Source organism: Oryctolagus cuniculus, chromosome 1 (assembly GCF_964237555.1).
Source record: "Oryctolagus cuniculus chromosome 1, mOryCun1.1, whole genome shotgun sequence".
NCBI lineage: Eukaryota > Metazoa > Chordata > Mammalia > Lagomorpha > Leporidae > Oryctolagus > Oryctolagus cuniculus.
In genome coordinates, this window is record NC_091432.1 from 99,407,111 (window position 1) to 99,431,746 (window position 24,636).

The 24,636-nt window shown below is 41.5% G+C and overlaps 1 protein-coding gene across 4 annotated transcripts in view; it reads left to right on the forward strand.

Moving 5' to 3' along the window:
* Positions 1-425: 425 nt before the first annotated feature.
* Positions 426-24,636, forward strand: part of ELMOD1 (ELMO domain containing 1) — a 68,185-nt gene continuing 43,974 nt past the window's right edge. For 3 of the 4 annotated variants that reach the window (XM_008261903.4, XM_002708412.5, XM_051849756.2), the window contains exon 1: positions 426-565. The gene's annotated coding sequence lies outside the window, so the exon portion shown is untranslated. The remainder of the gene's footprint in view (positions 566-24,636) is intronic. The other variant, XM_051849748.2, reaches the window with a different exon arrangement.

A 24,636-nucleotide genomic window follows, 5' to 3' on the forward strand; every position in this document is an offset into this window, starting at 1 on the left:
CCAAACTTTGACTTTTGGACAATTCTCCAGAAGGGGGTGGGAACACACCTTGCCCAGGACTCCTCAGGAATCCCATTGACAGGTGTGGACGTGGGCGAAATTAAACTGGGCCACTGCAACTCAACTTCCCGCTCTCGACCCACAGCAGCCGGGCCCGCAGAGTTAACCCTTTGTGCTCCCAGACTCCCGAGCTGCGGGCCACGATCCCTCCCCGGCACCGCGCCGGCGCCCCCGGCTCCCTGACTGGGCATGCTCAGTCGCCGCCCGCGTCGCGCTCCCCGGGAAACCTCTGCACGCCCTCGCCGCCAGCTCGCCGCCCGCCGCCCAGGGAACATCCCGGCTTGCTCCGCTCCACGCGACCCAGATTCCCGCCCCGCCTCCGCCCCTCCCGCGCCCGCAGCCGGTGCGGCAGCCCGGGCTGCCTCTGTCCAGCCTTGGCGCCAGGGACGACCGCGGCGACCGCCTTCGGGAAGCGCGCGGCCGGTGCGCCCGGGCCAGGCGGAGATGGAGACCGCAGGGGCGCGCGCCGGGAGCCGCTGAGCCTGCTGCGGCCGCCGGGGTCCAGGTGAGTAGCCACCCGACAGGCGCTGAGGGGCGAGGGGGGATGCCCTTGGTGAGGAGAGAGGCGGCCGCGAGGACGCGGGGCATCTGTGCGAGCCGAGAGATGCGAAGGGCCGGGGGCAGAGAGGGGACGTGAATGAAAGTACACACTACCTGGGTGCAGGGGCTCTGGGGTCACTCGGAACAGTAGTCCCCCTCCTCAGCCTGCCCTCCTCCCCCCAAAGCTAGCAGCCGCGGGGCTTGCAGCAGGTCTGCGCGAGAGGCCGTTTGCATCTCAGCCCGGGAGCTCCTAGCAACTGAACAGGGGAGGGCCCCACGGCAGAGGCCAAAATGGGAGGTGGGGACGGAGGGCTGCCTGGCTGGGGCGGCCTACGGGTCCGGGTCCCAGGGGACCCCCTGCCTTGCCGGCTTCCGGCGGTACGTGGCAGCCAGGTGGCGGGGGCGTGGGGCTGGGGGTCTTCTGTGCTTCTAGCCAGGAAGAGCGGTGTGAGGTGCTCCGCGCCTCCTCCAACTGCTGGGGAAACTCCGCACTGAGAGCCCCCGTCTTCCCGGGGCAGGTGGAATCGAAGAGACGCGTGCGGGAGCGACAGCTGACAGAGCTGTAAAAAGCAGCGCAGCGCAGCGCAGTGTGGTGGTGGGATGTGCAGTTGTGGGTGCCTTTTTTTTTTTTTTTTTTTTATCCAAGTGTGGGTACGGGTTGCCCCTACTCCCGGTGTTTCTGCTCAGCCTGCAAGTGGCGAGTCCGGTAACACACCTTATGAATATTTCAGGAACGACCTCACTGGCTCGCTTGCTTCAGATCAAGTTTAATGAATAGGTTTGTCAGCCTTTCTGCTCCGCGCAAGCAGGTAGAAGCCCCAGCGAGTGCCTTGGGCTTCCCAAATCACACCCCTTTCCCCCACCACCTAGGGAAAAGACGCTGCTAACTCCCAGTGAGCTTTGGAATGGTACCATAAATTGAGTCCGTCATTTGGAGAGACCGATTTTGGGCAGGCATCCAGGCATTGTTCTGCATCTCTGCAGTGTATGCGTGTTGTGCGGGTAGCTTGACAACCGTCCTTAAGTGGTGCTGCCAAAATGGTGGAAAGCAGGTAGTGTGTTTGTATGGGGATAAACGTCTTAATTCATTATCATCTTAATGACAACGGGTAGTTCCAGCAGACTTAGTACAAGTTCTCTCAGAGGTCAATTCAATTGAAATTTTGGCAAACCTACACTCTCGAATCCCTCTACACTGAGAGGTAGTTCTCTTTTTTTAATTTATTCCATGGAAATAAGAAATGAACATCTTCTCTGTAAGATATCACTGTCAAAAACAACCCAAGAACCAATTCATCTAGGGAACTTTGAGGCCTGGAGCCGGCTCTGGGCATCTTTTCCTACACTTTGGGCTGGAACTTCTATTGCACCATCACCAGTTCATCAGTAAACCCACACAACAGCTGTCAGTCCTCTAAAACGGTACTTTGTGCACAAAAAGCCTGCCCCCCCGCCCCCATTCCCTTGGCGCGATAGGTACCTAGTTTTCCTAAGGATTCCTCTGTTGACCAAATTCTCAAGTCTTCAGTACAGAATGGTGTAAGAGGCAACTCTTGCCAGCCCGTGCACAGTGAGGCTGTGGCGCTTCTCTTTCCAGATGTTTCACGTTTAGGGAAGGCTCTTCCAACAAAGACTACTGCAGTTACATCACAGGCTCCACCCCCGCCTGCCAGGCTGCTTCTCCTGGCCTTCAGGAGGCAGGATGTGTTGCTGTGCTTGATTCCTGAGAAAGAGAGATCCCCAGAAGATTTTCCGATTTCCTCTTGGTGTTTTGCCAATTTATTTGCAGATATGGAATTTTCAAAAATTGTCCTTTATTATTGCAAGTAGCTAGGACTTAGCCATTGTAATAACTCTGTAAACATGAGCTTTTTAAGAGATATTGAGCAATATTATGTGGTATCCTTTATGATAAAATTATTGAGATGGTGTTAAAAGGCAATTCTATAAAATTAACAGAGTAAGTAAAAGCATTATGTAATAAGTAGCCTTTCCTAAAGCATCTCTCTGAGATGTTTGCAAGAAGAAATCCAACTGCATGAACAGACATAGAATCTGGCTGATTGAGAAGTTTGCAAAGCTTGGATGCAAACCACCAGGTGTCTTAAGGAATTGTAACCTGAGTCTGCTGAGAATTTTTTAAAAAGTCACTGGTAGGGTTGCCTCCCCTGTTAAATTTGAATTTCACATAAATAATGAATTGTTTTTAACTTAAATATGTGCCATATAACATTTGTACATACTGATGCTAAAAAAATTATTAGTGTGTATCTAAAATTAAATTGTGGCTGAAGAACTTTTTTTTCCCAACAACCCTAATTTTTTAGAAATGTTTCATTCCTCTTTTTTTTTTGGGTCACTTAGAGGTTGAAAAAATAAAGTGGAGCAGAAATCATATGTGGTTCTGTAATCTGGGACAAGCTCAGTTCTGGTTCACGCTTTTGAAAATAACTTGTGCTTGGGAGTGAGTGATTTTCAACTCAACACAAATTTGTCATGTAGCTCTGCCTGCCAGGCTTTGTAGGAGACGCCGAGGATGCAAAGAAGAGAAGGGGAAGAGAGGTGGGAGTGGGGCCTACATCATGAGACGTGGAACTTGCTATGCCAGAAGTGCGTGTGTGTTGCAGTGTAGGAGCCTGGGAGAGAAACTGAACTCTGCTGGGCAGCTCCAGGCATGCAGTGAGATGCCCAGCAGTTTTGAGAGCTGACCTTGGGTAAGTGTGTGTGATCTTAACCTGGGACAGAAGGAGGAATGAAAGCCATCTGTAGATGGTGGGTGGAGCTGACAGTTGAAAGATTTTACCTGATGGTCTCAGTTAGTGTGCACAGTGGTCTGCTGAGAAAGAAGCCATAAGAAGGGGATTCTAAATGGATTTTCAATAGTTGCCAAGAAGGATGGAAGAAGAAAACTGCAAAGGGACAAGTGGGGCAGGTGTTTGGCACAGCATTTAAGATGCCACTTGGGATGCCCACATCCCATATTCAAGTGCCCGGTTCAAGTCCTAGCTCTGCTTCTTTCTCCCTCTCTCTCTTTCTGTGTCTACTTTTCAAATCTAATGAAAAGAAATGAAATGTTTATTTATTTTCATCTCCTTGAAAGGTAGAGAGACAGGGAGAAAACTTCCATCCATGGCTTCACTTCACAAATGCCTGCAACAGCCAGGGCTGGGCAAGACCAAATCCTGGAGCCCAGAACTTTATCTGAGTCTCTTTGAACTCCAGTATGGCATGCAGGTGTCTCAAGTAGCTAAGCCATCATCACAACATCCACCCCTAAATTTTTTTTTTTAATAACAAAGCAATTGCTCTGCCCTTTAACTAATACTTGAAGTGCTCCTTCACTATTCCACTACCATCTCGGTTTCCTCAGATTAAAAAGTCATCATCACTTAATCTGGAATATACTTGTATTATTTAAAAGTTTTATTGTGTATAAAGGTAGATATTTAAATGTAATATTTGCAAGACTGATCAATATTCAGTTGCTTCTGGCCCAAATTCCTGAAGTAAGATAAGCAGATGTTTTGCTTTTAGCAAATCTGTTGCTTCAAGTAGGAAAAGCATTAAATTATAATCATTTTCTGATTTGGTTTCAGCTTTCTTTAAGGAAGCAGATTCTGATGCTGGGGAGACTGTACATTTTACAGAAATAGCCCCATATGGAAGTGAGCATAATTCCCATAGTATTAGAGAATACCTACTTTATGTGTTCCCTATGCAGTTAATTCTAAAAACATAGCACACCACATACATTTGTGTTTGTGAAGACCCAGCCGGTACTTTCACAATTAATCAGCATGGAAAGCATCCAGAGAAGTTGAAAATCAAACCAGTGCTTTCTTGGCAGAGAAGAATTGCTCATTTCCTGAAGATTCCAATTTGCAAAACTGATAGAGTGCCATGCTAGATTAAATCTAGTTATCATAGGGACTATTTTTTCAGAAAAGCCTCATGGATATGTTTGAGTATCCATATGTGTCATTAAGTTTCTACTTTGTATTTTACAATAAATTCATAAAGTCATAAAAATTACTCATACTTAACTATCATGGAATAGTTCATCAGAGTCTTTCTTATCAAATAATGATTCTTTAGAATAGAGTGAAAAGCAGTTCTATTTCAGGTATTTGTACTATTCCTTCCTGCAGTGTCTGCCAGACATGTCCTGCTTTAAAATTCTGATAATATGAGAAAACAAGTGATCAGGGACATAGTGAAGTTGCTAAAATTTCCAGGCAGTTAGACCACGGGTTTTATTTTCAGTGAGATTTCACACGGACGCGGCTTATTAAGGAAAGGCTTACGCAGTGATCTCTAGTGACGGCTTATGTGGACTATCACCCAGAAAAATCCTTGACTGAAACTGTGTGCTCAATTCACAGTAAATGCTCTGAATTTAAATATTCTGCAGACAGCATGGTCTTGTATCCTGGGAGCTTTTAACCTTCTAGCTCACTTAGCTGACCATGAGAAAGTCATAATTTACATCAGTTTTTATGCTGTAAAATGGATGATATGCACTTTTTTTTTTAAAGCAGAGTATTGTGCTAACCTCAGTCTCAGCATCTATAAAATAAACATTGTATTGGTACAGTTTTAAGTGGTGAATAATTTTATTCTCAATATAATTAAACAATTTATGTCATGTCTGTGTACTCTCTATGATGTTTCAGAGGCCACTGAAACAATTCACAATTTGATTTTTTGCTTTTCTAGTGTAAAGCAAGATGATTGTGTTAAATGCCCAAAAAAGAGCTCATTAAGCTCTTTTTTAAAAACCAGTCTCAAGCAAGCTAATGACTATAGATTCAAAGGTTTTTACATAGCCTTTAAATGGAATTTCCATTTTAATTATTGGGATTACAATTTGGTTGATTAGAATACTTGGTATAAGAGCTTATTTCAGCTGCTAGAATTCACCTTCCTATTTTCTCCTGTACAAGTAGTTGATGAAAACCTGCAGTATGTTTTGAGGGTTTCATTCATGGCGAAATTAATAATTTATTTATCCCACTGCTGTCTTTTGGTTTAACAGACTTCATTAATGACATCATAAATTCAGTTCCCTAAATCTTTTTTACTTCAGCAGTTGGCATTATGAATATTTAAAGCACAAATCAATCTCTGGAATGAATTTACTACACAAGTACATTTCTCCCTTTTCCTTTTAAAGAAGAATAGGAATATTCTACTCTTCAGAATTTGGAAGCAATTCCTGAAGATTTTATATTCCATTAGAATATTTACATTTTAATTTCAGATATCTTTGGCCTTGGAATCCATTTAAATTAGCAAAACACTTAAACAATTGCAATTAGTTGAGAAAATTAATCATTCATTCCCTTAAAATGGCATTTATGAAAGCTTCTTTAATTAAAATACCTTTATTATAATACCTAACATAGAATTTTGATCTTCATATTCTGTCTCATGTATGTGTGCAGCTCAATATATGAATCCAATATATGAAAATCAAGACTTTCGAAACAGATGGATCGTGTTTTTTTCTTTACAAAACAGTTCTATGCCATGCCAAAAATCTCCCTTACTCTTCCTTTAAATTGTAGATAACCTGGAGTATTTAAAATAAATCAGTCTCATTAAATTTTTACATATACACAGTCCATCTGGGACTCATGTAACAACTAGGCTCTTGAGCAATCTTTGTGGGTGAGAGGAAGAAAATGTGTCTGGGATATGGTCTCATAGCTACTTTGATCAGCTGTACCCAGAGCATGTTCATAGATGTAAGAAGCTGGCTTAGAAGGTGGTTTCTGTTGGCTTGTTTAGAGCTAATTATTTGGCAATGATATTTCTACAATTTTATCAATGACTGAAATATATGCATTGATCATGTTAAGCTCAAAGCAGTAGTAAATTTGTGTGACAATCAGGATTAAATTTGATGTCTTTTAGTTTAGAGGAAGTATTGAAACTAAGATTGTATCATATATTTAGGTTCCAAAATCAGATGCCAAGGACATAGTGTAGAATTCTTAGTTTGCCAACACTTTAGTTGTGAAAAATAATTTTATTTCATTTGAATATTAGCTAAGAGTAAAAAGAAATTAATGTGATATCTGGTTGGGTTCATAGATGAATAGTCTAGATCAAAAAATGTAAAAGAGTGACACATCTGAGGCCACCTGCCAGGGATTTAATAAGAGAGAATGCCCTTACTGGGCAGGACTTTCACCCAGCTGACTTTAAGCACCTCCGAAATCTCATCATGCAGTTGAAATTGAGTCCCAGTCACTTATGTAAGAATCTGCCAGTTCCTAACTTGGTTTAGAAACATTAATAACTGAGGTACTACTGTATGTCATTTCCTTGGTTTATGATGAATATATAGCCTTATCCTTTCCCACTTAATAATTATTCCTTAGGCAATTAATCAATTATAACTTAAAGTAAATGCATCTACTCTGTGACTACTGTTAGGTTAAATTAAAGAGGCTATTTCTAGTTATTCTGTAATTATCTAAGATCACACATGAAATTCATGGTTCAAAATGATAAGATATACTTTGAATAGCCATAAAATAGACATGTGTCCAAGATTTAAGATAAAATCTCACAGGATGCCTGATCAAATTAGACCAAAAGGAAAAGTGAACATGTGTTCACTCTGAGGGTACTGTGTGTGCTCTGTCATTACTCTGTGTTGTGTTTGGGCTTTCAATTGTATTTGTTTAGAGAGTGGACACTTGTCATTCCTTTTCAATGCTGCCATTTGGGGTCCATTTTTATATTAATGGCTGAGTTAGTTAAGGTTTCCCAGAGAAGCAGACCAATAGGAGGTGTGTGTGTGTGTATGTGCGCGTGTGTGTAAAGAGATTTATTATGAAGAACTGGCCAACTCAGTTATAGAGGCTGACAAGTCCCACAATCTGTAAATTAGAGACCCAGGAAGCTAGTGGTACAATTCCAGTCTAAGGATAAGAAAAAAAAAAAAAAAAAAAAAAAAAGATGAGTTTCCCAGCTCAGCAGGCAGGTAGGAAGCAAAAAGGGATTTATTCTGCATTCTTTAACCTTTTTGGACTATTCCTATTCTCAGTGGATTAGATGTTGCTCTCCCATGTTAGAGAGGGCAGTCAACTGAGGCCACCAGTTTAAATGCTGATCTCATTCAAGAACACACCCAGAAATGGTTCACCTGGGCACCCCTTGGCTTTGTCAAGGTGACACATAAAGTTAACCATCACAGAGGTTCTCCTCTATGATGAGATAGAGCCCGTTCCCACGGTAGGAGCTGAAAGTGCCAGATACTTCCCTCCCTTACACCATAAGCCAGTAACCCGGACTCTGCCCCAATGGCGGATGTCTCAGCAGGCAATGCCCCTTCACCAAGAACTGGAAGGTCAGAGGCACCAGTTCTGGTCTCTACCTGGTGGTGGCAGTAGCAGTGTCTTTTATTGGATTGGTTTGGTGTGGGGAGCAACTCGGACTAGACTAAGTTACTGGAATTAAGACTTATTCTATGCATCTGCTCTCCCACAATATGGCGCTGAGAACGGAGAAACAGCTTCTACACAGCTGCCTCCAGTTCAACCAATAAACTGTAGGACCTGCTCCTGATTGGAGGAGAGCAGCGTACTCGGCGTGTGGGTAGCAGAGTTGGGATTGGTGGAAGAGGACTATAAAGGAGGAGAGAGACAGCATGCACTAGGAACATCTAAGGGGAACATCTATGAGGAACACCTGAGCAGCCCCCGAGAGAGCCGGCCGGTGGTATGCCGCTCCCCCGCGGAAGTGGGGAAAGTGGCCAGGGGGAACCGCCCTTCCACGGAGGTGGAAGGGACAGTAGCCAACCCGGGAAGAACCAGCAGCAAACCCGGGGAGGGCAGGGTCCTGTGTCGTTCCTCCACGAAGACGGGGAGCGACAGTTTGGTGTCATCATTAAGCACTGGTATTTAAGTGCAAGCACACCACAACCACAACCATGGCAAATAAATGCCCTCACATGTCCTCCACTGCTTCTAGGGTTCCTTTCCACATTACAGGATATAGTTTGATGGATACTGTTGGGTCTCAGCCTATCTCTGAAAGTTTCTTTTATTAAAAATTTTGAAATTTAACTAATGTAACATCTACATGAGTTGCCTAGGCTATGGAAGCCTTATGAATCCAGGGACTCCATCAGTATTGAGACAAGGCCATAAGCAAAGGGGAAGTTCTCTCCTCCTTTTAGAGAAAAGTACCTCCTCCTTTCCACAGATGTCTCACTCACAGAGATCTTTCATGTAGAACATTTTTTGCCACAGTGTCTTGGCTTCCATGCCTGAAATTCTCTCACAGGCTTTTCAGCTGGACCAGGAAGCCTTAAGGGATGATTCTGAGACATGTATTTATGAACTACTGCCAGGGGAACAAGTGAGAGGAGATAATTTATTGATTTTTAGAGACTCTTAGTGTGACAATAAGAGGTGGGATAAGAAAGGATACTTTTCAGGAAAATAAATACCATATTTCATCAATTCCAATGGGTAGATTTTTCCTACAGTTTAACATTTATAAAGTTAGGAAGCATATGTCATATTTTAAATGTCACTTTTTACTGCTCAACTCATCTATCATATTTCACTGGATCTTTGATGTCATTGTTGTATACAACTGTATTTTGCACCACTAAGAAAAAAACTCATCAAATAATTATTTAAAAACAATTATTCCTAATAGTTAATTAGAGGTTGTAGACTAGAGGATTCAAAGAGAACTAAATCAGTTATGAAAATGATGTGGGTTAAATATCAAATTGCTTCTTGTTGTTTCAGAGTTTCCCAAAGCTGTTAAAGAGGATTTACCTGGGACTTCTGTTATAAACAAATTTAGACACTAATCATCATAACCTTACTGGATTGTTAAAAAAATTCCTAGTATATTTATAGTGATTCTGAGTTTTGTGGATGGTACATTTTTAAAAATAGCTTTTTACTTGGAAAATTTCATATGTATACAAAAGTAGGCATGTATTTTTTAATAGCAGGTATTTTTAGTAGTATTTTTAAGATATTTTTAAATAGTAGGGTTTTTTAATACCAAGTATTAAAAATATCAACAATTCATGACCAAATGACCAGTAGTGTTTGATTTCTAGTCCTACTCTCTATCTTTTTTATTTTAAAGCAAATCTTAGATACTATATCTTGTCATTTATATATATTTCAGTATGTATCTAAAATACAATGTCTTTTATTTATTTTTTGTTTCAACCAGTTTTTATTTACACAATATAAATCTCTTCAAAAAGATACATTTCTTTATTTAGTCAATGGTAAAAAACCTTGTTAGAAAGAAACAAAGCCTAAACATCAACACTTGTATTTAAACAGAAATACAGATCATTAAAAGTATATGAATGGGGCTGGCGCTGTGGCACAGTGGATTAATCCTCCACCTGCAGCGCTGGCATCCCTTATGGGCACCGGCTGCTCTTCTTCCAATCCAGCTCTCTGCTATGGCCTGGGAAAGCAGTGGAAGATGGCCCAGGTGCTTGGGCCCCTGCACCTGCGTGGGAGACCCGGAGGAGGCTCCTGGCTCCTGGCTTTGGATCGGCTCCGCCCTGGCCGTTGTGGCCATTTGGGGAGTGAGTCAGAGGAAGGAAGACCTTTCTGTCTCTCCCTCTCATTGTCTGTAACTCTACCTCTCAAATAAAATCTATAAAAAAAAAAGTGTATGAACACAGAACATAAAATACAGTTTTTACTTAAGCAGTTGCATGAATGAGGCTGTTTTTAAGTTTCTTCAGTGACAACCTCATTTTAACCATTGAAAAAATTGTACTTAAATTAACAGTAGTAAAAATTCAAATTTAAACATGAAAATATGGAACAACAACAAAAGGACAGGAATTATCTTCATTACCAGATTAACAAATTTGTGGGTACTCAGATACTTTCTGAAGCATATCAAGACCCTACATCAAAGGTTGCATTCATTTGAGAAGTATCAATATGTGTTCAGTGCTGAGACTATTTGTAGCACTTACAGTATATACAAAAGAGCATTAGACTACTATGGTTCACATTTGAGAAACAGATTTAAGCTTTATGCTACAACTTGGCAATTTAACATTATAATTAATGCAGTAACAATTACTCATTTCATAAGTTTTGCTCTGAAACGCAATAAGCATGTTATTATTTAAGCACATGGAATAATGCCATGTCTTCTTCCTTATAATACTAAATTTTAAAATCCAAATACTTTGTATCATGGAAACTTTACCTAGTTGTGCAAAGACTCCCAAATACAGTATAGTCATAACATTTCTTCTTTGTCGATTCCATTAATTTATAGTTATTTTAGCACAGAGATAGTTATTTTAGTACAGATTATTGGGCAACACAAATGTCAGTGTGTCACTACCTGTATTTAAGTACAAGTACACCACAACCACAACCATGGCAAGTAACTGCCCTCACAGGTCTTCTACTGCTTCTGGGGTTCCTTTCCACATCACAGATAATGGTTTATTGAATACTGTTGGGTCTCAACCTATCTCTGAAAGTTCCTTTATTAAAAAGTTTGAAATTTAACTAGTGTAACAACTATAGTCTCAGTAAGCTGGCCTTTTTTCTTACTCTTCACTAACTAGTTCAAATATAGTGTGTAATGTTTTAAATTTTTATTGACACCTTATTAAAATGATTAAAGGTATCTAAAATACCATTAGTGGGTAAAGTATTAACCAAAAAAAAAAAAAAAACTCACTAAGAGTATTTTTGAGACTATTTTTTTTCCTAACTAGAAGAGCTATAGGATTCATAATAAACACAGATATAATGACACTTCACCTTGCTGTTTTACAACATCAGTAATAAGAGTAAATGCATGAAGCATAGAAAAGAAGAGCAGAATTTCAGGAGAAAAATGTAGTAAACACTTAAATTTTGGAAGCCTCAAACACAAAAGTGTCCATAGTACTTATAAGGACTTATCATTATTTTCATCCTGTAAGTAGTTCAAATCTTTATTTTACTTCTAATTTTATCCAGAAATAAAAACCTAATTCATTACATAATGTATCATCAATTTCAGTTTTCAGGTATTCAAGTAATGAAAACCCAAGTATTGTGGCAGCAACACACTTATGGACTGAGTTTCAAAGTCAGGGAAAAATTCATTTAAAATAACTGATAACATTGGCTGGCGCCGTGGCTCACTAGGCTAATCCTCCACCTGCGGCGCCAGTACTCAGGGTTCTAGTCCCGGTTGAGGCGCTGGTTCTGTCCCGGTTGCTCCTCTTCCAGTCCAGCTCTCTGCTGTGGCCCAGGAAGGCAGTGGAGGATGGCCCAGGTCCTTGGGCACTGCAACCGCATGGGAGACCAGGAGGAAGCACCTGGCTCCTGGCTTTGGATCGGCGCAGCATGCCGGCCGTAGCAGCCATCTCAGGGGTGAACCAAGGGAAGGAAGACCTTTCTCTCTGTCTCTCTCACTGTCTAACTCTGCCTGTCAAAAAATAAATAATAAATAAACAAATAAATAAAATAACTGATACACTCTTCTGTCCAAAGATATAAGAACTAAAACTTAACACTGTAATCACACAAATGATATATACTAAGAGAAGGGAAAAAAAAAAAAAAAGATGGTCCAATATAATCAATGTCTTCTTTCTAAAAAGATTCAAAAAAGATGGCCTTAGTGTGTGACTAGATTCCCAGTAACAGGATATTCTGAAATCTAAGGAACTACAGAAGAAAAAACCAGAGTAAGTTAAATTTCCCTGCTGTTTTTCCATAAATGTTCCTATTGTTTACTTGGGATTTCCTTTGTACTTTTACTGGGAGATTTTCTGCCTTCAACTTCTTTCATAGTGATGACCATGTTTCTGTATGTAGCACATCCTTAAGCATCTTTTGTAAGGCTGGACAAGTGGTGACAAATTCTTTCAATTTCTGTTTGTCATGGAAGGTCTTTATTTCACTTCCTTTCATAAATGAGAGCTTTACAGGTACAGTATTCTATGTAGACAGTTCTTTTCTCTTAAGACTTGGATTGTATTTTGCCATTCTCTCCTAGCCTGTAGGGTTTTTGATGGGAAGTCAGCTGTGAGTCTAAGTGGAGATCCTCTGAAAGTAATCTGATGTTTCTCTTGTGCACATTTTAGAATCTTTTCTTTTGTTTTACTCTGGAGAGTTTTATTACAATGTGTAGTAGTGCAGATGTTTTCTGGTCATGTCTATTAGGAGTTATATGTGCTTCCTCTATTTGAACATCCCTTTCTTTCTCCAAAGTGGGGAAGTTTTTCTGTAATTATTTCACTAATAGGCCTTCTAATCCTGTCTCTTTTTCCACGCCTTCAGGAACTTCTAAGACCCATATGTTGGGTTGTTTGTTGGTATCCCATAGATCTCCAACACTGCTTTTTAGTTTTCTAATTTCGTCTCTTTTTTTTTTTTTTTTTTTTGGCCTGACTAAAATTTCCAGAGATTTGTCTTCTAACTCAGATATTCTTTCTTCTGCCTCACTGAGTCTGTTGTTAAGGCTTTCCACCGCATTTTTTAATTCAATCTATTGAATTCTTCATTTCCAGTATTTCATTTTGATTTCTCTTTGTCCCAGAGGGACAAATATCATATGTTCTCCCTGATTGGTGACAACTAACCGAGCATCAAAAAGGAAACCTGGTGAAGTGAAATGGACACTATGAGAAACAGTGATTTGATCAGCCCTTGTCATCAATGTTGATGTACAATTTAATGTTTTATCCCTTTTAGTATTTTTTTGTTCTACTTAATATTATTGGTTGAACTCTGTAATTAATACACAGTTATTCTTAGGTGTTTAAATTTAACTGAAAAGGGATCCCAGTTAAATATAAGAGTGGGAATAAGAGAGGGAAGAGATGTACAATTTGGGACATGCTCAAGCTGACTTGCCCCAAATGGTGGAGTTAGAAATGTGCCAGGGGATTCCAATTCAGTCCCATCAAGTGGCATGTACCAATGCCATCTCACTAGTCCAAGTGATCAATTTCAGTTCATAATTGATCACACTGATAGGTCTAAGAGTCAAAGGGATCACACAAACAAGACTAGTGTCTGCTAATACTAACTGATAGAATAAAAAAGGGAGAGAACGATCCAACATGGGAAGCAGGATACACAGCAGACTCAGAATGGCAGATGTCCTAAACAGCACTCTGGCCTCAGAATCAGCCCGTAAGGCATTTGGATCTGGCTGAAGAGCCTATGAGAGTATTTTAGGCATGGAAAGCAAAGACACTCCGGGGAAAAAAAAAAAAAAAACTAAATGAAAGATTTCTGTGAGTGAGATCCCAGTAGAAAGAACAGGGCCATCAAAGAAGGAGGTACCTTTCTCTGAAGGGGGGAGAGACCTTTTCTGAATAAGATTGAAGTCGGCAAACTCAAAAGGCTTCCATAGCCTTGGCAACTCATGACTAGAGCCTAGGGAGATTTCTGACGCCATAAACAAGAGTGTCAAATTGTTAAGTCAACAACAGGAGTCACTGTGTACTTACTCCTCCTGTGGGATCTCTGTCCTTAATGTGTTGTCCAATGTGAAGTAATGCTATAACTAGTACTGAAACAGTATTTTACACTTTGTGTTTCTGTGTGGGTGCAAACTGATGAAATCTTTACTTAATATATACTATATCAATCTTCTATATATAAAGATAATTGAAAATGAATCTTGATGTGAATGGGATGGGAGAGGGAGTGAGAGATGGGAGGGGTGCTAGTAGGAGGGAAATTATGGGGGGGGGGGAGCCATTGTAATCCATAAACTGTACTTTGGAAATTTATATTTACTAAATACAAGTTAAAAAATTTAAAAATCTCAATTTCATAGAAAAAATATTTATTCATGTCATGTATAGATTTCTTTAAATCATGGATTTGCTTCTGATTATTCTAAGGAATCCTATGAGCAATTTTTTAAATTCCATTTCCAGCATTTCTTCAATCTCTTCATTTTTATATTCTAGTATTGAAGTATTGTTGTGTTCCTTTGGGGGCATCATGTTGTCTTCCTTATTCTTGTTTCTTGAGTTGCTGCATTTATTTTTGGGCATTTGTGGAGATGCTTGCTGGTCCCCCCCGTGATGACTTTTGTCTTTAGTCTTTGCCTCTGTGGCTTAGTAGAATATCTGCTCTCTCTTTGAATACCCTAGAGTGTGTGCTGGATGTGACCAGGGAGCTCTGTTCAGTACTCCAGGGTGAGGGGAGTATTTAAGATGACACTCAAATTGGGTGTGGGAAGATTCTTTTTTTTCTTTTTATCAGAGGGGAGGATTAATCTGTTCTGTTGGTGTAGTCTCACGCTCACTTCCTCTCCTCCAAGGAGACCAGTGCCTGATTGCTAGCCCCAGTAGGTATACTATTTGTTTGCAAAGACCCAGCCACACCCTGAGCCCTCCCATGCAGCCAGAGTTTTCACAGACCAGCACACAAGGCTCCCACAGTTTGAGCACCCAGCCCCTTGTCAATTCTCCCAGCCAGACTCAGGCTTCTCTGCTTGGCTGGCGCAGTTATTACATATGTCTAAAATGGTGCTTGCCCTCATGGCTAACTACAGGACACTGGTGCCAGGTGGTCAGGGAGAGAGAAATGTGCCACCCCCCCCCCCTTAGATTGGCAAGAACACTGTCCCACACAGGGCTCCAAGCTGTACTCACGCCAGGCTCTTCTCACAGCTTTATCTGCAGTGGCTTAGTCTGTTGCAGCCTGGTCTCACCTCACTCTCCAAAGCTGGTACTGAGCCTCTCGGCTTCTGGGGTCCTGAGTTGTGCAGGTCTGCACCTTCCATGTAGGTCCACAGTGTCCCTTTAATTTGTGTGGCATTTCCTCTGCTGTTTTCTCCTTAACTCTTCCCTGAGATTGGGCTCGCTCCACTTTTTTTTTTTTTTTTCTATCTTCTCCTAGACTAGAGCATTAAGCTCCCTCCCTATTCCATCATCTTGGTATCTCTCTAAAATACAATGGCCTTTAAAAAGTACATAATTGCAACATCATTATTATACTCTTGGAAAAGCTACCTGTAATTAGTGGCAACTGTTTTTTAGTAAACAAAATTTTTATTCATTTTAGTTAGGCTTTAAGTTGCTTTTGTCTTTGGAGATTTTGAAAAAGAAAATTAAATCAGGGCCACTTTGATGTCCACTGATTTCTTCTGCTGAAAGTTGGATGATGCTGACAGATCATATCTCTGCTCTGCTCTGCAATAATATCAGTCTTGATTTTTCTTGCAGCTTTCTCTATTGCTATTGTTATTACTATTATTAAGACAGAGACAGAAAGACAGACAGAGATCCCATCTGCTAGTTCACTCACCACACTCACCACATGTCTGCAATGACTGGGGCTGGACCTGGGCTGCAACCAGGAGCCAAGCTGTAAACACAATCCAGATCTTCCACATGGGGGCAGGAACCCAATTACTTCCCACCTCTGCCTTCTGCATGAGCAAGAAGCTAGAAGCAGGAACCAGAACCAGGACTTGAACCCAGGTACTCCAGTATGGGATGCTAGTGTCATAACCACTAAGCCAATACTTGTGCCTGCAGCTTTCTTTTGAATATATGCTATAGTTCAGGATTTGTGTAAAGAAAGTTCTTACCGTGTTCAATGCAGTCTTCAGTAAGCCACATTTTCCTCTTTATTGTTTTGGTCCAAAAAGAAGAATTCACAATTAGTCTATCAAATAACTTGGATGTTCTCTTAGCTAATAAGCACACATCACACTGAACCATGTCAGAGTTTAACTCAGACTCTTCCATGTTCCTGTTAAATATTTTCCATGTTTCTTTGTGTCAAATCAAGCACATACCCACAATGTATGGTTGGTTGGATACCATTCTAGAAAGAGCTTGGGTTTTATGAATCCATCTGCTAGTTGCAAACCACTCTCCAATTCCTGAAGCGTTAATATTTTCATTATCTTTTGATGTATTTATTATTTGAAAGTCAGAGAATCTTCCTTCCATTGGTTCACTCTTCAAATAACTGCAATGGCTAGTGCTTGGCCACGTTAAAGTGAGGAACCAGGAGCTTCATCTGGGTCTCCCATGTAGGTGGCAGGGGACCAAGTGCCTGAGCCATCTTCCACTGCTTTTCCAAGGGCATTAGCAGGGAGCAGGATTAGAAGTGGAGCAGCGGGATTTGAACTGGCACCCATATGGGAATGCTGGCATCACAGACAGTGGCTTTACCCATTATACCACAACGCTGGCCCCTTTTTTATTTTTTATTTTTTTGCAGGCAGAGAGGACAGTGAGAGAGAGAGAGAGACAAAGAGAAAGGTCTTCCTTTTCCGTTGGTTCATCCCCCAATGGCCGCTACGGCCAGCGCGCTGCTGCCAGCACACGGTGCGATCCGAAGCCAGGAGCCAGGTGCTTCTCCTGGTCTCCCATGGGGTGCAGGGCCCAAGCACTTGGGCCATCCTCCACTGCCTTCCCGGGCCACAGCAGAGAGCTGGACTGGAAGAGGAGCAACCGGGACAGAATCTGGCACCCCAACCGGGACTAGAACCCAGGGTGCGGGCGCTGCAGGTGGAGGATTAGCCTAGTGAGCTGCTGCGCTGGCCGCCCCTTTAACTCAGGGTTTAATGGCACTGATTGTGAAGAAGTGACCAGGGCTTCTGCCTGGGCTGGAGGCCAAGAACACACAGTTCCATCTGAGTCTCCCATGTGTCAGGGATCAAGTACTTGAGCCCTCACTGCAGCATCCCAGGATGTACATTAGTGGAAGCTAAAACCTGAAGCAGAGCCAGGACTAGAACCCAAGCACTCTGATATGGGGTGCATACTAAGCACTGTGCCAAATGCTCACCCTCCATGGCATCTTTTTAAGTTTTAAGTTTTTGTTGTTGTTTATATCAAAGTAACACATTTAAGACACTGTAGTGCTATGAGACTTACAATGGAAAATCAGCAATTCTCAGGCCCTAATTCATCTCTACTCCAGACTTCTGTCTCTCAGGAATACCTGCTTAAAATTTGTTCAAACTATTTCTTCTGATATTTTCCACCGTACTCCTAAATAAGTGTTTATACTAACCACTGCTTTTCATTATTTTAGAAGTGCTAGGTATACTGATTTTCTACTGTATAAGTGAAGATAGAATATTCATACCTAATGCCTCTCCCCTTGTACACATACTCAGTTAACTCCTTAGTCTCCTCACTCAGTTCTCCCAATGTCACCATTTTTGATGTAATAAATATTTTTATTTTGACCATGGAATTCACTGAGGAAGCATCTGTCAAGCTGTGCATTGTCAGATCTAAAGTGAGCTTAAATCTCTGCTTGTACTAACAGTTGTTGCAGAAGCCACCCCGAATGGTCTACTTCTCAGAAGCCAGTGATGGCGCCTCTGCTGTGTGACCAGAATCAGCAGTGGCCATAGCGGCAGGGTACCCCACTTGCCTACAGGCCCTGGAAATGTCCTCATTGCCTTGGAGTTCCATGTTGAATGTCTCTTGATAAATGCCTTCATGATAGTCCCATTATATGAAAGCAAAAATTTTGCCAGAGGCATCTGGTTAAATTGACAAAACTGTATCCATTAAATTTGTTTAAAGATTTATTTTATTTATTTGAAAGACAGAGATACATGGGGGGGGGGGAATATATAGAGTGAGATCTTCTGGTTCACTCCCCAAATGTCTGTAAGAGCTGGAGCTGAACCAGGCTGAACCCAGGAAACAGGGGCTTCTTCTGGGTCTCCCACATGGATGCAGGGGCACGCGGACTTGGGCCACCCTCCACTGCTTTCCCAGACGCATCACCAGGGAGCTGGATCAGAAGTGGAGCAGCCAAGACTTGAACTGGTGCCCATGTTGGATGCTGGCATCTCAGGCAGTGGCTTAACCCATTACACCATGATGCTGGCCCTTATCCATTTATTTTTTAATGCAAACCTAAATTTCCCATTCTTTTATTGTGATTTTAATTTAGAAATTTAGTTTTTTTAAAACTAAAATATATCATTGAAAGTATACATCCATATTGAGCATTTTTGTGTCTAAACAGATTAACATTGGGTAGGGTATTATGGCACAGCCGGTCAGTCTGCTGTTTAGGACACCTGCATGCCATGTCGGGTGCTGGCACCTCTGCTTCCTTCTAATGCATCCTGGGAGGCAGCAGATGACCCAAGTGCAAGACCTGTATAGGCTTCTTGACTCCTAGCCTCAGTCTGGCCCAGCCCTGGTTATTATGAGCATTTGGGGAGTGCACCAGCAGGTGGAAGACCTTTGCCCCACCCTCCTCTGTGTGTGTGTATTTGTGTTGCTCTGCCTTTCAAGTAGATGAAAATTAATAAACATTTCAACATTTTAAAAATAGATTAATATTTATATTTTGAAATCTACTTACTCTATTGTAGATTAGAAAGAAACTTCATCCATCCTGCTTCCCCCACCCTACTTGCTGCCTCCACACAAACAGTGCCTAAGATGTAGGTGACCACAGTGAAAGCCGGAAATCTCTCTGTTTTTGAAGCAGCTCATAAGTATATTTGCAGGCATCCTTGAATTCTGTGCCTGGCATGGACTTCTAGTGCTATAAATCACAAAAATAAACTCTGGATGAGTGCTTTATTCCTGAAGAAGGGGGTAAAAAACCCTTCCAAGTTGCGATTTTAGTAAGTGCCAGCTGAGCATTTTCAAGCAAATCACGGAAGGAGGAAAGGAAGGTTCCAGACTGTGGCCTTAGGGAGGTCATTATGCACAAGCAGTACACCTCAAAATGCTGTAGCAGAGAGCATGTGCTAAATGTAAATGCGTAATTTGAAAGATTGTTCATTTCTCCAGAATGGTGCTGTTTGCAATTGCTTGCTTCCTGTCCTCGGGCGCCTGCCTGTAGAAGACGGGCTGATGGAGGGATGTCAGCACTGAGGTTTCCTCACACTCTAGGAGGGCCGCGAGGATGTGCTGTTAGACCAGGCAATGTGGGCCTGTCGTTAGGAGTTAGGAGTTGCCAGGTACCTGCCGCAGGCTGCCTGGGCGCTGTTAAGTTTTGAGGTACGGATGTATATCCAGTCCTAGGTGATCCCCAGCTCGTAGTTTAAAGTGAACGCACCCTACATTCTTTTCACTCTTATATCAGTGAAGAATTTTACCTAAGTGGTTTCCAGAAGTAGCACAGGGGAGTGATGACTAAACTGCTTTAGGAGCCTGGCTGCAAGGGTTTGAGTCTTAGCTGTGCCACATACTCACTGTGTGACCTTGGAAGTTTCCGTAACCCTCTGTGCATCATTTTCTGCAGCTATAAAGCAGAGATAATAATTGTTATTCACTGAGGACCATGGCTAAGATTAAGTGCGTTAATCCATAAAACCCATTGAATTTTGTCTACATGTAGTAAACACTTTATAAATATTAGCTGTTATTAGTTTCACAAAAGCTTATGCTGAGATTTAATTTTAAAAATTGAAATTATAGTTTTAAACGTGGCTTAAGTAGTTTTTAAAATAATTTCTATAATCCTAGACAGGTTGTAACAATGAAACATTACTTACTTTATGGATTATCTTTCATCAATGTAGTCAGTTAAAATTTGAAGGGCTACACAGAAACTTTTTTTTTTTTATCTCATATAGGAATTAAAATGTTAAAGAAAGGTGTTCTCTTCCCTCCAGTTGAGTCTCTGATTCCTCCCCTGGGGTGTGCATAGATAGATGGACTTCTGAGAGGTAGGGTTACCCCCAGGTACTTTTCAAAGAGCCTCAGGGGGCTGCTTGTTCAAGGGAGGCTGAGCCAGAGTGCTTGATCCTGCTGAGAGGATGAGTTTTCCGAAGCAGCGGACTGCATCCTGCCCCTTTCCTCCCAGCTGGGAAAAAAAAAATATTAAAAAGAGGTGGATCACCCCGCGGGCACTCTGAAGTGTCAGCTGATCCCTGGGGGTGTTTGATTCAGCAACTCCAATCATTTGATCCTTCCCTTTAGATGAGTTCAGGGCAAGGTCTCTGTACTCAGATACACTGATAGGGTTAGGGAACCCTGGACTATAAACATATTTTGGTTAAAAAAGAGATCTACAGATTTTTTTCCCAGGTGGGAGATTTGCAGTTTGTTTCCTTAGTGCTGTTACTGAATAATGCTGTTAAAGAAGTGCATTTCTCTGTAAGGGTGCAAAGTTTATTCCAGCCATTACAAAGTGAGTGCTCAGTGTGCCAGACATTGTCTCAGTCCAGAGCCCCATAGGGACATGTGATCCAGGGGCGAAGCAAATGTGAAACCAATGACTTCACAACCACATTAGAGATCAAGAAGACTGCAGGTAAATTTCTGTGTGACTCATTTGAAAGACAGAGAGATTTCCATCCATTAGTTCACTCCCCAATGCCCATAGTAACTCAGACCAGGAACTCCATCTGGGTCGCCCATGTGGGTGGCAGGGACCCAACCACTTGAGATATTACTTGCTGTCTTCCAAGGAGCAAATCCAATGTGGGATGGATACATCCCAAGCTCTGTCCTAACCACGAGACCAAATAAATACCTGTTCCAGCAGTTGATTCTGCTATCTACCCCAGGTTACAAACTCCTCTAGAGAGGAAATCATCAGGCCGGGACAGCGCAGAGTGGCTTTCATGTTCCCCTTGATTCCTGTGAAACAGGTGACATTAAAGTTAATGTCTGACCAAAAAGGGGTGAACTTGTCTATATGTAAGTAATACTTCAGTAAGCCTGATTAAACACACACATAGTTTATGTCTGCATGTTTTCAGTTAGAGAACCGGATACAAGCCACGCAAGTAACTTGTGTGTAAGAATTCTTGAGAACTCTGTGGTGGCCGCCTCTTTGTGAGAACTCTGTGCCTCTGAGAGGTGGATTCTCTTCCTCCTGAATCTTGCCAGCCACTTGGCTACAAAGCTGGACTAGTATAGAGGTGATAATGAACTCGGCACTCCTCATAGGAAAACAACACCCAGGACATTTCTTATCATGCCTGGCATACTGACTATGATGTCTTACAATGCAGATTACCTAATTAACAGTAAATAGGACATTAACATTCAAACTAGGCTAGACTTTTTCTATATAAAACATTTAATGAAGTTAATCTAATGAATACCCAGTGTGTGATGAATTAAATGGCATTTGCACAGGCAAATTTCTAATACCCAAAACCATTTTGGGTGTTTTTCCTCTTTGGGGGGATACATAATGACATCTAATTGTTATCTTTGTTTCCTGTTTGGAGGACAGATAACTACAACTAATGGTTATTTGCCTTTCCTTCATTTTCCCATCCCATTAGTAAGTCCAATTTATTCTACCTTCTAAATATTTTTTACTTTCCCCCACTTTCTACCACTCTCACTGTCCCAGTTCAGGTCACATCAACTTGCCAGAATTTAACAGTCTCCATAGTGAATCTTTGCTTGACAAAATAATCTTTGCTTTAAAGGGGGATATAATAGGCCGGTGCTGCGGCTCAATAGGCTAATCCTCTGCCTATGGTGCAGGCACCCCGGGTTCTAGTCCTGGTTGGGGCACTGGATTCTGTCTCGGTTTCTCCTCTTCCAGGCCAGCTCTCTGCTGTGGCCCGAGAGTGCAGTGGAGGATGGTCCAAGTGCTTGGGCCTGCACCCAAATAGGAGACCAGGAGAAGCACCTGGCTCCTGGCTTCGGATCCCACGGTGTGCCGGCCGCAGCACGCCAGCCGTAGCAGCCATTGAGGGGGTGAACCAACAGCAAAGGAAGACCTTTCTCTCTGTATCTCTCTCTCTCTCTCACTGTCCACTCTGCCTGTCAAAAAAAAAAGGGGGGGGGGATATAATAAGAAGGATAAAATTAAAATATTAATAATGAGTATCACTCCCTGAATGCATATTCCTGTCACTGTGCTACTGTGCACCTTACTTGCTTTGGTTCATTTAATTTTTAGATTTTTAGATTAACTACATTACAATGTAGTTATAATTACTTCCTCACCCCCACTAAGCTCTACAGAGGTTAATCAGTTTGCTAGGGCTACCATTTGGCTAGTGGTGGAACCCAGTTCAGAACTCTCTGTGTTCGAAACACACTTTTAACTACCATGCACACTTATGCCATCCTTGCCAAATTTTGTTTCTTAAATGCTAAGCTTCCCTCACAGTATTAAACATCTTGTATTTCTCAATACAGTGATGGGTAGTTAAGCATTCAAGAAATTGCTTCAGTGGATAAATTCAGGAACCACTATGTAAAGAATAGATTTTGCATTGTGAAATGAGTTTTTTTGGAGAGGTAAACCAATTGTCTAACTGAAATTAAACCATTTAAGGGTAAAGTTCTTTAAAAAATCTAGGGAAATCTTTCTAAGCAGTAGTCCATACTTTAATATATTAGTAGTATGAGAATTCATATTTAATATTACCCTAATGACAAATAACTATTATGATGAACAGTGCTGTTTACTTAGTAATTCCTTGTGGGCTGTGATTTTTGTTAGTGCCTTTATGTCAAAGAACCCTAGATCTTTGCCTCCAACCTAGATTGTTCTCCTGACCTTTGTAACCTTATATCCCCACCCTACCATCTGGCCCTAAAAACTCAAAAATGCCCCCAAAGACCTCTTGTATGCCCAGAATCCCTAAACTGCTACCTGAAAATTCCATATCTTAGTAGATAATTCCACTTTATATGTAATTGTAAACCATTAATGTGGACATAATATTTATCTCCTCCTTTTCTTTCACCAATCCTAGTGTCAATAAATAAGCAAAAGTCCTATCAATTCAACCTTCTGAATACCTCTCAAATTCTTCACACTTCTGTCTATCCATGGGCTTATCTTACCATGATTATTGTTGCTTGGATTATTTCAACAAGTTTTTCAATGGTATCTCTACCTGTAATTTCATCACAGGACAGTTTATTCTTTAGACTACAACCAGACTATACTTTCAAAACTGAACATCTGATCTTTTCGCCTCTGAGCTTGAAAACTTTCCATAGGTCCTCGCTGCTCATGGACTTAGTTTCTAACTTATTTAGCATCACTTTCTTTTTGTTTGTTTTTTTTTTTAACTTTTATTTAATGAATATAAATTTCCAAAGTACAGCTTATGATTACAATGCCCCCCCATAACTTCCCTCCCACCCGCAACCCTCCCCTTTCCCGCTCCCTCTCCCCTTCCATTCACATCGATTCATTTTCAATTCTCTTTATATACAGAAGATCAGTTTAGCATATATTAAGTAAAGGTTTCAACAGTTTGCACCCACATAGAAACACAGAGTGAAAAATACTGTTTGAGTACTAGTTATAGCATTAAATCACAATGTACACCACATTAAGGACAGAGATCCTACATGAGGAGTAAGTGCACAGTGACTCCTGTTGTTGACTTAACAAATAGAAACTCTTGTTTATGGCATCAGTAATCACCCTAGGCTCTTGTCAGGAGTTGCCAAGGCTATGGAAGCCTTTTGAATTCACTGACTCTGATCATATTTAGACAAGGTCATAGTCAAAGTGGAAGTTCTCTCCTCCCTTCAAAGAAAGGTACCTCCTTATTTGATGACCTGTTCTTTCCATCTCACACGCGGAGATCTTTCATTTAGGTTTTGTGGTTTTGTTTGCTTGTTTTTTTGTTTTGTTTTTTTTTGCCAGAGTGTCTTGGCTTTCCATGCCTGAAATACTCTCATGGGCTTTTCAGCCGGATCCGCATGCCTTGAGGGCTGATTCTGAGGCCAGAGTTTATTTAGCATCACTTTCAAAAGCCTTCCAGGGTCAGACTCTTATTTGCTTTTCCATATCTTGCCATCATTGCTTTTACCTTCCCTTCTCACTAAGCACCAACTGAAATCACTGTGAACATTTTTCCCTATACACATTGTGCATTCTTTTGCTTTCAAGGTTTCATGTGTGCTATCTGAGGAATCCTCCCCCCATTGCATCTAAGAGAGAATCTCTCCTACTCACTGTCACATTGTCGATTTCCACTTCTCACTTGTGTTAAAGCCCCTATTCATTGTTCTGTATCATCCTGTCTCCTCTCATCCCTGGAGAATGTTGGGTGTGCAAGTTAGAACCAGACCTTCTTGGGCACCCTGCATCCCTATTACATTAC